The sequence below is a fragment of the Rattus norvegicus genome, assembly GCF_036323735.1.
Source record: "Rattus norvegicus strain BN/NHsdMcwi chromosome Y unlocalized genomic scaffold, GRCr8 chrY_unlocalized_24, whole genome shotgun sequence".
Taxonomy (NCBI): domain Eukaryota; kingdom Metazoa; phylum Chordata; class Mammalia; order Rodentia; family Muridae; genus Rattus; species Rattus norvegicus.
In genome coordinates, this window is record NW_026947383.1 from 19,894 (window position 1) to 32,990 (window position 13,097).

At 36.5% G+C, this 13,097-nt stretch overlaps 1 long non-coding RNA gene across 2 annotated transcripts; it reads right to left on the reverse strand.

Moving 5' to 3' along the window:
* Window positions 1-4,364: 4,364 nt before the first annotated feature.
* LOC134484655 (uncharacterized) lies at window positions 4,365-12,880 on the reverse strand. Of its 2 annotated transcripts, none has more exons than XR_010062239.1 (3): window positions 10,760-12,880; window positions 8,450-8,611; window positions 4,365-6,505 (listed from the first exon to the last, which is right to left on the reverse strand). It is a non-coding gene; the product is annotated as an uncharacterized LOC134484655 (long non-coding RNA). The 2 variants fall into 2 exon arrangements; XR_010062238.1 differs by lacking the exon at window positions 10,760-12,880 and having other exon boundaries at window positions 4,365-5,356; window positions 5,945-6,505; window positions 8,450-8,890.
* Window positions 12,881-13,097: the final 217 nt, after the last annotated feature.

Genomic DNA, 13,097 nt, shown 5'->3' on the forward strand with positions numbered 1-13,097 from the left:
TGAGCACAACTAAATAGAAGGAAAGAAACTGTGGCTTCAGGTACAGGAGTCAATATAAGATTTCACTTTGTAGTGTTGGAAGAATTGTTCCGTGATATCATGAGATTGTGCAGTGAACAGGCCTTTTCTTTATTCCTGTAATGAAAGCAAAAATTTGTGGCTTTCAGTTCCTTCAGAGAGCTTGCTACGTGTGCAGATCAATCAGCAACTCGGGAGTAGGGATTTAGGTGTGCAAAATATATTTTTGATACTGAATTTCTTCTAGGTACTTTAGGGAGCTAACTTCATAAGATTTGGAATATAATCAGACAAGAGCTTGTTAAAGATGTAGAAAAGCACGGAGTGTGGTGGCACAGGCCTTTAATATTAGCACTGGGTAGCAGAAGCAGGCATAACTCTAAGTTCAAGGCCAGCTTGGTCTACAGAGAGAGAGAGAGAGAGAGAGAGAGAGAGAGAGAGAGAGAGAGAGAGAATAGGTGAAAGAGATAGTGAGTTCTGGTACTGCCAGGGATATAAAAGAAACAGTGTCACAAAAATTTTCAAGAATAAGTTCTGTATTATACAGAGAAAATTCTCATTTTATTTTAGTAAGATGTTAACAATTCTTTCTTGATTCTAATGAAATCTCTTAGCTATAAAATAATGTGAAGGCAACGAAAATGTAAGAAAAGATGTTTTACATCACTATTCCCCTTAAACTATAAGTTGAATTTTTACTAAATAATCCTATGTAAATACACTTTGAAGGCTTTTCTGTGATTAGCTAAAGGGCATTTACATTGTGAATTAAGAATGATGGATTTCATGCCAATCTTGAATTGTCATCACTAAGGTGTAGAAGCATATTAAGCATACAAAATCATACATAAAATTTTGCACAATAAAAAATGAGAACCTTTAATTGGTTTTCCTCTAATGTCAACACCTTCTTTTTGTTGGAGTGAAGATTGGATGATTTGAACTAATTTTATGAGAAATACCACCTGCTTTAAGAAGATAAGTAACAGAGAAAGATGAGGAAAAACATATGCTAAGGAACAGTGAACTGGGATAGAGTATTCTATGTAATACATAGAACAATAAATTTGACCCATCTGTTACTGGTAAGGTGGGGACTTCATTACGCACATCTATGTACTTAAAAATGTTTTCTTTTCCTTCTTAAGTTTGTATGGTTGCTATGAAAACTATGGGTTTTGTGTTAAGATCTTTGCATATTTAATGATAGTTTTGAAATATTAGTGTTATAATCAAAAGCCGTGCTTTGTACATACTTTTTAAGCAACAAAAAAGAGAAGTGTCTGCTTGGGTTTTATGAAGAAAGTTACTATGTTAAACATGAATTAATTTTTCTGACATATACATTATCTTCATGTACCATGCTTGTTGATGAAATCTTAGCACATAGGAATGAATAGTAACCATCTTAGTATAGTTTCAGGATTTTATTGTATCTTGTTTGCCATGTGCCTTTCTATTAAAATGCTATCACTTTTCTAAGTCTCTTAATTTAACTGGAGAGGTTTGCAATATCTCCTATTCTGTTGGTTATTCATATAATTCGTCTTTGGTGTTGTTATTGAATTTTATGACTAACTTCTTAATATTCTTTATTTTGAAGGTAAAATATATATATACATATACATATATATATATATGTAAAATAGTTTATAAAAAGATTATAGTTTTAGTGGAAATATAACTTAGTGATGAACAATTTTATAAGTATTCTCTAAATTATTGAATATTCTACATTTTATTAGTATAAAAATATTATAAATACCACATCCTTTATTAACTTTAACACACACTGCTCCAGTTAATATAAACACAAATATGTTCGTCATATTTATCTTTGAAATTTTCTTAGTTTCTTAGTTTCTTAGTTTCTTAGTTTCTTGACTTTTCTATCTGAGCTTTCTCATCGTTTTTCAAAAATAAATCTATTGCTCTTTTATTGAGAATCATAATGAATATTCATTGATACATAGATATATAATAATGTGACAATATACACAATGGTACTTCATTCTCCCTAGGAAAACTAAACCGAGTAAGGTAACAAAGACTTAGAAAGGCAAATACCATGTGTTCTTTTTCAAAGAGATGAAAGAATCTCCTTTTAATATACTTGTATTTATGTGAAGCTGTGGGTGGTTTGAGTTCACTTAACTGGTATACGTCACAGAGATTAGAGAGATTAGAGAGTAGGGTTTTAAACAGTGTGGTATGGAAGATATTGAGCATGTGGGATATGAATCTAGAAGTAAGAATAATGAAGAGAGACTAGTATAAGTGGTGAGGGACATAGGGCAGGCGGAAACAAAGAACTGAGGAAGCGAGGATGAGGGTGATTGTCTACAAACATAACATATGGCAACCTGTTACTTTATAGGTTAGGTTATAATAAATATTAAAATTTAAAACTAATACCATAATGTTCAATGCTATAAACATCATGTTTGAGGAAAAATGCCAGGAAGTGATATCAGAATGAAAACAATATATTTATCTTATTTGATCTTAGTCATATTATCCATAATTACTTGTTAAAAACATCATTTGTCTGCCAAATTTATGGTACCACTTAAAAATTGCCTGTGATATAATAATTCCTTATGATAGTAGAGAATTTTTATTATTAGGTCAATTTTTAAAATCTGTGATTTGATCTTGTTTTAAGTTTCTTTTTACCTAAATTTGGTCCTCATGACATTCACTCATACTAAATTATAATTTTCAATTTTAACATACTACTCTAAAATATGATCAAGAGGGTTGTTGAAATTGCTCAATTATAAGTAATATTATCCATAAACTACAGGACATCCTCCACAAAGCTTAAAGGTACAAAGAAGATAAACAAGAAGAATGGCCAAAGTGCATAAGATTGACTCTCACTTAGAATGGGGAATAAAATAGTCTAGGAGGCCGATTGAGGAAAGGAACTAGATGAGAGATGGAAGGAAGAGGAGAATGGATCCTGTGTGTGAAGGGACAGGAGATAGGACCCGATAGTCATGAGAAAGAAAGGAAATCTTGAACTTAAAGAGATGAGGAGGTGGGAGAAACCTCCAGGAAGAGAAAGAGACCTGGTATAATGGAGGCACCCACGAATCAATGGGGTGACCTAAGCTGTGAATTACATTGGTGATATGAAACATTAAGAGGCCAACTCCCATTGACTGGAAAGACCAGCAATGGAGGGATAAAGACACAAATACACCCACAAAACCTTCTTCGCAAAATTTTTCAAGCCTAAAAGAAAATCTGAACCGCATTCTAAAGTCCATATTGTCCTTTGCTTTACTGATGGCTGGTAATTTTTGCTTAAATTAAGGATTTGAGAGATTATCATTTGAAGTAGGTATACAATATTTATACTGTTATATTCATGCTTTAGCTGGGCCAACTTTGTTGCCAATATTATTGCAAAAATTAAAATTGGAAAACAGAATATTTGAGTACACATTCAGTAATATATATAAAGTCTCCTTTCAAAGAATGTACAATAAAAAAATGTAATACAATATTCATTCACCTAAATGTCTGGAAGGAAAATATTGGACTTTGGGAAACAGAGAAAACCTAGGAACTTGAACTGTATGTCACAGGAATGGAATTGGGAGTGGAATTATTATCCAGAATAATCTCCTTCACCCCATGTTCCTAGATCTTTATACCCATGCCAAGCCCCTGACCAACATTCTCTATTCCGAACATGTACGTACTAATGAAGCAAAGAGAAGTCTCCAGCATTAGAGATATATAGTATTTAAAGGTTTCCAGTGTGTCACAAGAGACACTCTTGGAAAGGGAACCCTCAAATCTGGTCAATGTAAAGAAAGCTGTTCAACAGTTAGATCATGGCAGTTCTCAGTGACATCATCATTAGGTCCTCCCTGAAATATCTCTTGTATCCTGAAGAGCTCTAGCTTTTCTGTGATGTCACAAGTGTCATGGTGACAGCAACTGCCTCTTGGATATTCTTTGAAGACCTCTAGGGTTAACTCATTGACCTCTTATTCTGGCTAAACAGCCATTTGTTAGGGAGATAAAAGAGAAGGAAGCTGGCCTTCTGTCTTTGTATAAAAAAAGGAAGAAATAAATGGTCCATGGGAAAGCTCAGTGAGTCTTGGGTAGGCGTTGAGTGTTGTATCTGAAGAGATAGCCTTGATCTGAGCCTTACACACATGGGAATACAGAGCTGGGATTCTCTCATTATCATCTGGACTTCCCTGCTTGATATGGTTTCTGGAATTCAGAGAGTTTATATAATCATTTTCTTCATTCCAAAAGTCAGTTGTTGGGAAGGGCACAGTTGTTCTAGTGAGAGCTCATGTCTTTCACTCTTTTTGCCCTGAAGAAAAAGGTCCGAATAAACAAAGGATAGACAAGTATTGTCTCCTCAGCTCAGTGTAAACGCCTCCATGCTTTGGATACCTATAGTGCAGTTTGTGTCTGACACTGATATTTGGGAGAGAAGAGCTTCTAGTTGAGACTTCATCATCTCAGTCTTTCCACTAGTATTACTCTGATTACCATTTCCTGATAGTTACCCTTTAGATTTCTGAGTCAATATGTGTAATTAGCTGACAGATGTCTTTTCTTTAATTTATTTCATTTTTTTTAATTTTTAGCAAATTTTATTGCTTTTTTTATTTGGATATTTCTATATTTGAATTTCAAATTTGATTTTCTTTCCCAGTTTCATGTCCATAAGACCCGTAACTAGTCCCCCTAACATTCTTCTATAACCTACCTTAGTGAACCTTGATATTACCTTGAACTGAGAGTTAAACCTAGGTTGGACCAGGAACTTCTCCTTCCATTGGTTCCCAACAAGGCCATCCACTGCTACATATGCAGTTGGACACATAGGTCTGTCCAAGTACAGTCTTTGAATATTGGTTTAGTACCAGAAAGCTCTGGTTCACTGGCATTGTTGTTCTTATGGAATTGAAATCCCCTTAAGCTCTTGTAATTCTTTCTCAAAAACTACCAACAAGAGATCCATTTTTGGTTCACTGGTTTGCCAGTAGCATTCTCTTCTGTATTTGACTTGCTCAAGCTATGTCTCTCAGGAAAGATGTACATCTGGTTCCAACTATACATTTGGTGGCTCCTACAGCTATGAGGTTAGGTGGAATTTTCACATGGATTATATACACCTAGGTCAAGAATGTAGAATCCACAAATGGCAATTCCAAACACCTCCCTCTTGTTCTTATGAACCTATTGAAGTTGAAGTTTCCCTGGACATCAAGCCATTCATCTCCCTGCACATCCTCCTGAATTTTATGTTTGTCCTGAAGTAACAACCATGGTAAAACCTCGAAAACCTTCACGTCTGGCCCTAGAGGAACAGGAAGTTAGATATTAAAGAACTGATGTCTAATGAGACGACTGAAACATATTCTATATTTCATGTTTTCCTTAGCTTTTCTGATGTCTCGAAATTTTTGGATAAACTAAGGATTTGGAAGTTCATCATTGGAAATAGGTACATAATATTTACATTTTTATATTCAACCTTAGGTGGGACCCTTGGGTTGCCAAAATCATTGCAAAAAAACATGAAATTGGAAAACAGAATTTTTCACTTCACATTCAGGAATATATAAAGTCACCTATCAAGGAATGTACAATGAGAAACTGTAATGAAATATGAATTCAATTAAAGGATTGTAGGGAAAATGCTGGCCTTTGGGAAACAGAGATAACCTAGGATATTGAACTGTATGTCACAGTAATGGACCTGGTAATAAAATTATTATCCAGAGGAATCTCTTCCACTCCATGTTCCGAGATCTTTTCTACCCATGCAAAGCTCCTGATTATCTTTTCCTTTCAGAGCATGTAACCACTAAGGAAATAAAGAGAAGTTTCTAGCTTTAAAGACATGTAGTATGAAAAGGTTTCCATTGTTTCACAGGAGACAAACCTTGCAAGGGCACCCTCGAATCTGGTCATTGAAAGGAAAACACTTTAGCAGGTAGGCCATGGCAATTCTCAGTGACATCACCATTAGGCCTATCTAAAAAAATCTGTTGTATCCTGGAGATCCCTAGTTTCTTCTGTGATGTAACAAGTGTTGTCCTGACAGAAGTTGCCTCTCCAGTAGTCCTTCAGTACCTCTAGGGTTTACTATTTGGCCTCTAATTCAGCATAAACAGCCTTTGGGAAGGAGAAAAAAGAGGATGAAGTGATCAAAGATGGGAAGAAGGAAGCTGGCCTTCTGCTTTGTTATAAAAAAAAAGAAATATGTGGTCCATGGGAAATCTCAGTCATTTCTGGGTAGTGGTTGAGAAGGTTTGCTGAAAAGATAGTATTGATTGGAGCCTTCCAAATATGGTAATCAGGAGATGGGAGCCTCTCAGATGCATCTGGACTTCCCTGCTAGTTATGGTTCCTGGAAGTCGGAGAATTTATATCATTCATGTCTTTTTTCCAAAGCCAAGTGTTGGGAAGGGCACAGTTTTCTTTAAAGCTGATGGTTTTGGTCCTAAGGAAGAAGGGAAAGACAAGTATTGTGTCCTCAGCTCAGAGTAAATTACTCCGTGCTTTGGATTCCTAGAGTGCAGATTGTGTCTGACACTGATATCTGGGAGAGAAAATTGCTTCTATTTGAGATTTCACCATCTTCGTCTTTGAACTAGTATTACTCTGACTATCATTCCCTGACAGTGACCCTTTAGATTTCTGAGTCAAAGGGTGTAATTAATTGGCAGTTTTCTTTTCTTTTATTTCTTTCATTTTTTTCTTTTTTAGCAAAATATATAGCTTTTTTAAATTTGATATTTCTATATTTACATTACAAATGTTATTCCTTTTCCAATTTCCTGTCTCTAAGATCCCTAACCAGTCCACCTCCCATTCTACTATAATCCCCTTACTACCCCTTTGCATTCCCATGAACTGTGAATCAAATATAGGGAGGACCAAGAGCTTCTACTTCTGTTGGTTCCCAAGAAGGCCATCTGGTACTAAATATGCAGTGGGAGCCATAGGTATGTCCATGTACATTCGTTGAATATTGGTCTAGTACTAGAAAGCTCTGGTTCATTGACATTGTTTTTCTTATGGGTTTGCAAACCCCTTTACCTCTTGTAATCCTTTCTCAAAAGTTATCAACAAGAGTTCCATTTACAAGTAACTGGTTTGCCACAAGCATTCACTTATGTAATTGACATATTCTAGCTGTGTTTCTCAGGAAATGTCTATATCCTCTTCCTGGCAGAATGCACTTCTTAACTTCAACAATCTTATCTTATTTTGGTGGCAGATCTATCTATCTATCTATCTATCTATCTATCTATCTATCTATCTATCTATCTATCATATATATATTGGCTCCTATGTGAGGTTAGATGGAATTTACCATTGATTCTGCGCATCTAGAACAAGAATGTAGAATCTACAGATGCAAAGGTCCCTCCTGTCCTTATGAACTTATTGAAATTGAGGTTTCAGTTGAACTCAAAACATTTCTTTCCCTGCCCATCCACCTAAGTCTTATGTTTGGCCTGAAAAAAGAATCATTGTAAAATATCCAAAAACCTCAAGTGTGGCCATGGGAACACAAGAAGGAAGATATTGCAGAAATGATATCAAATGGGAATAGAGAAACGAATTGTATAGTACATGTTGTCTTTGATTTACTGATGTATGATGATTTTTGGATAAAATAAGAATTTGGAGTTTATCATTTGAAGTAGGTACAAAATATTTACACTGTTCTCTGCACTCTATACTTCGGCCCTCTTTTTTGCCAAAATCATTACAAAAATGCAACTGTAAAAGAGAATTTTTGAGTACACTTTCAGGAATGAATACAAAGTGCCCTATCTAGGAATGAAGAATTAGAAAATGAAATACAATATTCACTCAATTAAAGGTCTGTATGGAAAATAATGGCCTTTGGGAAACAGAGAAAAACTAGGAAATTGAACTGTATGTCACAGGAATGGACCAGGGAGCAAAATTATTATCAAGAAGAATCTCCTCCACTCCATCTTCCTAGATCTTTTCTACCCATGCCAAGTCCCGATTAATTTTGTCCATTCAGACCATGTAAATACTAATGCAGCAAAGAGAAGTCTCTAGCGTTAGAGAGATGGAGTACAAAAGGTTTCCACTGTGTCATAGGAGACTCTCCTAGAAAGGGCACCGTCAAATCTGGTCAATGTAAGGAAATCTGTTTAGCAGGTAGTCCATGGCAGTTCTCAGTGACATCATCCTTAGTACCCCCGTAATATATCTCTTGTATCCTTGAGAGCCCTATCTTCTTCTGTGTTGTCACAAGTGTTGTCCTGACAGCAACTGCCTCTCAGATATTCATTCCATATATCTATGGTTTACTAATTGGCCTATAATTCAGTGTAAAGTGCCATTTGGGAGGGAGGACAAATAGGATGAAGATATCAGAGATGGGGAGAAGAAAGCTGACCTTCTGTCTTGGTACAAAAAAGGTCCTTGGGAAAGCTCTCTGAGTCCTTAGTAGGTGTTGAGTTGTTTCATGAAGAGATTGTCTTGATCTGAGCCGTCTACAAATGGGAATTAGGAGCTGGGGTCCTCTCAGAAGCATCTGGACTTCCTGCTCTTACAGTTCCTGGAAATCAGAGAGTTTATATCATTAATTTCTTTATCCCAAAACCCAAGTTTGGGAAGGTCACAGTTGTTTTCCTGACAGCTCATGGCTTTTATTCTTTTTGCCCAGAAGAAAAATGTCCTAAGGAAGAAGTGAAAGACAAGTACTATGTCCTCATCTCAGGGTAAACTCCTCCACGCTTTGGATTCCTATAGTTCAGTTTGTGTCTGACACTGATATCTGGGAGAGAGAAGTGCTTCTAGTCGACTCTTAATCATATCAGTCTTTTCACCATTATTATTCTGATTACCATTCCCTGACAGTTACTAATTATATTTCTGAATCAATAGGTGAGAATGGCTAGCAGTTTCTTTTTTCATTTCTTCCATTTTTTTTAGTAAATTTTTGCTTATTTTATTGGCTATTTCTATATTTACATTTCAAATGCTATTTTCTTTCCAAATTTCCTCTCCATAAGGTCGTAACTGGACCGACTCCCCTTCTTTTACAACCCTCCTTACTGCACCTTGACATTTCCTTGAACTGGGAACCAAACCTGAGAAGGACCAAGGGCTTCTACATCCATTGGTGCCCAAGGAATCCATCCTCTGCCACATATGCTGTTGGAGCCATAGGACTTTCCATGGGCAGATTTTGAATATTGGTTTAGTGTCAGAAAGCTCTGGTTTGTTGGAATAGTTGTTTTTATGGGGTTGAAAGTCCCTTCAGCTCTTGTAATCCTTTCTAAATATCTACCAAGAAGAGACATGCTTTCTGTTCACCAGTTTACCACTAACATTCACTTCTGTATTTAACATGCTCTAACTATGACTCTCTGGAAAGATCTTTCTCCAGTTCTTGGCAGCATGCACCTCTTAGCTTCATCAATCTTATGTAATTTTGGTGTCTCCTAAACCTATGAGGTTTGGTGGAATTTTAACATGGATTATGCACAACTGGGTCAAGAATGTAGAATCCACAAATGACAATGCCAAATAGATGCCATTCTCTACTTATGAAACTATTGAAGTTAAGTTTTCCCTGGACCTCAAGACATTCCTCTCACTGTCCATCCTCCTGAACCTTATGTTTGGCCTGAACAAAGAATCAGGTTAAAAAACCCTCAACCCTCATGTCAGAACCTTGGAAATAAGGAAGGGAGATATTAGAGAACTGATTATCTTTTGGGACTACAGAACCACATTCTAGAGTTGATATTGTCCTTTGCTTTACTGATGTCTGTGATTATTGGATAAAATAAGGATTTGGGAGTTTATCATTTGAAGTAGGTTCACAATATTTACACTGTTATATTCACTTTATCATTGGGCCAAAATCATTGCAAAAAATGGAATTTTAAAACAGAATTTTTGAGAAAACATTCAGGAATATTTATAAAGTTCCCTATCAAGGAATGTACAATAAGAAATTGAAACACAATATTCATTCAATTAAAGGTCTGTAGGGAGAATACTGGCCTTTGGGAAACAGAGAAAACCTACAAATTTTTTATGTATTTCACAGGAATGAACCTGGGAAAAAATTATTATCTAGAAGAATCTCCTGCACTCCATTTTCTTAAATCGTTTATACACATGCCAAACCCATGGCTAACTTTCCCCATTCAAAGCATGTAACCACTAATGAAGAAAAGAGATTTCAACAGTTTTAGAATGATGGACTATGTAAAGGTTTCCACTGTGTCACAGGAGACGTACCTGGAAAGGGCACTCAAAATCTGGTCAATGTAGGGAAATCTGTTTAGCAGGTAGGACATGGCAGTTCACAGTGACATCATGATTTGGCCCTACTGCAAGTATCTCTTGTAACCTGGACTCCCTAGCTGCTTCTGTGACATCACAAGTGTTGTTGTGGCTGCAACTGCCTCTCTGATATTCTTGCAGTACCTCTAGGGTTTAATAATTGACCTCTAATTCACGGTAAACAGCCATATGGGAGGGAGAACAAAGAGGATAAAGATTTCAGTGATGTGGAGAAGGAAGCTGGCCTTCTATCTTTGTATAAAAAAAGGAAGATGTACATCATCCTTGGGATAGCTCAGAGTCCTTAGTAGGGATTGAGTGGGATCTCTGAAGAGTTAGGCTTGATGTGAATCTTCCACATATGGGAATCAGGAGCTGGGAGCCTTTCAGAAGCATCTGGACTTACCTGTTCATATCATTCCTGGAAGTCAAAGAGTTTATATCATTTTTTTTTTATTCCAAAGCCAAGTGATGGGCAGGGCACAGTTGTTTTGCTGAGATCTCATAGCCTTATTCTTTTTGTTAAGAAGAAAATGGTCCTAAGGAAGAATGGAAAGACAAGTATTGAGTCCTCGCCTCAGAGTAAACTCCACCATGCTCTGAATGCCTATAGTGCAGTTTTTGTCTGATACTGATATCTGGGAGAGAGAAGTGTTTCTAGTTGAGTCTTCATCATCTCAGTCTTTCCATTAGTATTACTTTGACTATCATTCCATGAAAATGACTTTTACATTTCTGAGTCAATAGCTGTGAATACTTCACAGTGTTCTTTTCTTAAATTTCTTTATTTCTTTTTATTTTTTTAGCAAATTTTATTCCTGTTTTAATTGGGTATTTCTATATTTACATTTGAAATGTTATTTCCTTTCCCTATTACCTGCACATATGATCCCTAACCGGCCCCACTCCTCTTTTTCTATAACTCCCCTACTGTCCGTTTTCAATTCACTGATTTGCCTCTAGAATTCACTTCTTTATTTGATATGCTCTAGCTGTGTCTCACAGGAAAGATCTATATACAGTCCCTGGCACAATGCACTTCTTAGCTCCATCAATCTTATCTAGTTTTGGTGACTGATGTGTATATATTTTTGCCACATGTACGGCCTGCTCTGAATGGGATTTCCTCAGTCTCTGCTCGAAATTCATAGATATTATTGTGTCCACCTTTTGAAAAGGATTAAAGCATGCACATTTTGTGTATCATTTTATTGAGCTTCCAGTTGTCTGTGAACTGCATCTTTGGTAATTTTAGCTTTTGTGCCAATATTGACTTTTGGTGATTTCATAAAATGTGTGATTTCATACCATTTTGTGATTGGGTAACCTCAATCATTGTGATATTTTCTAGATCATCCCATTTGTCTTTGGCTTTCTTGAGATAATTGGTTTTGAGAGTTGAGTAGTACACCATTGTTTAGATGTACTACATTTTCTGTATTCATTCCTCTGATGAATGCCATTACGGTTTCTTCTAGCTCTTGGGTATTATACATAAGGCAGCTCCCAGAAATGAACCCACACACCTATGGGCACTTTACTTTTCACAAAGGAGCCAAAACCATTCAATGGAAAAAAGAGCATTTTCAGGAAATGGTGCTGGTTCAACTGGAGGTCAGCATGTAGAAGAGTGCAAATCGTTCCATGCTTATCACCGTGTGCAAAGCTTAAGTCCAAGTGGATTAAGGACCTCCAAATCAAACCAGATACAGTCAAACTAATAGAAGAAAAACTAGGCCAGCATCTCAAACACATGGGCACTGGAAAAAATTTCCTGAACAAAACACCAATGGTTTATGCTCTAAGATCAAGAATTGACAAATGGGGTCTCATAAAACTGCAAAGCTTCTGGAAGGGAAAGGACACTGTGGTTAGGACAAAACGGCAACCAAGAGATTGGGAAAAGATATTTACCAATCCAACAACAGATAGAGGGCTTATATTCAAAAGATGCAAAAAACCCAAGAAGTTAGACAAGTAACCCTATTAAAAAATGGGGTTCAGAGCTAAACAAAGAATTCACAGCTGAGGAATGCCGAATGGCTGAGAAACACCTAAAGAAATGTTCAACATCTTAAGTCATAAGGGAAATCAAATCCAAACAACCCTGAGATTTCACCTCAAACCAGTGAGAATGGCTAAGATCAAAAACTCAGGTAAAAATAAATGCTGGCGAGGATGTGGAGAAAGAGGAACACTCCTCCACTATTGGTGGGAGTGCAAACTGGTACAACCATTCTGGAAATCAGTCTGGAGATTCCTAGGAAAATTTCACATTGAACTACCTGAGGATCCAGCTGTACCTCTCTTGGGCATATACCCAAAAGATGCCCCAACATATAAAAAAGACACATGCTCCACTATGTTCATCACCCCCTTATTTATAATAGCCAGAAGCTGGAGAGAACCCAGATGCCCTTCAACAGAGGAATGGATACAGAAAATGTGGTACATTTACTCAATGGTGTATTACTCAGATGTCAAAAACAATGCCTTTATGAAATTCATAGACAAATGGTTGGAGCTTGAAAACATCATCCTGAGTGAGGTAACCCAATCACATAAAAACACACATGGCATGCACATGTTAAGTGGCTATTAGCACAACTGCTTGAATTACCCTAGATGCATAGAACACATGAAACGCAAGATGGATGATCAAAATGTGAATGCTACACTCCTTCTTTAAAAGGTGAATAAGAATAACCTTGGCAGGGAATAGAGAGGAAAAGATTAAAACACAC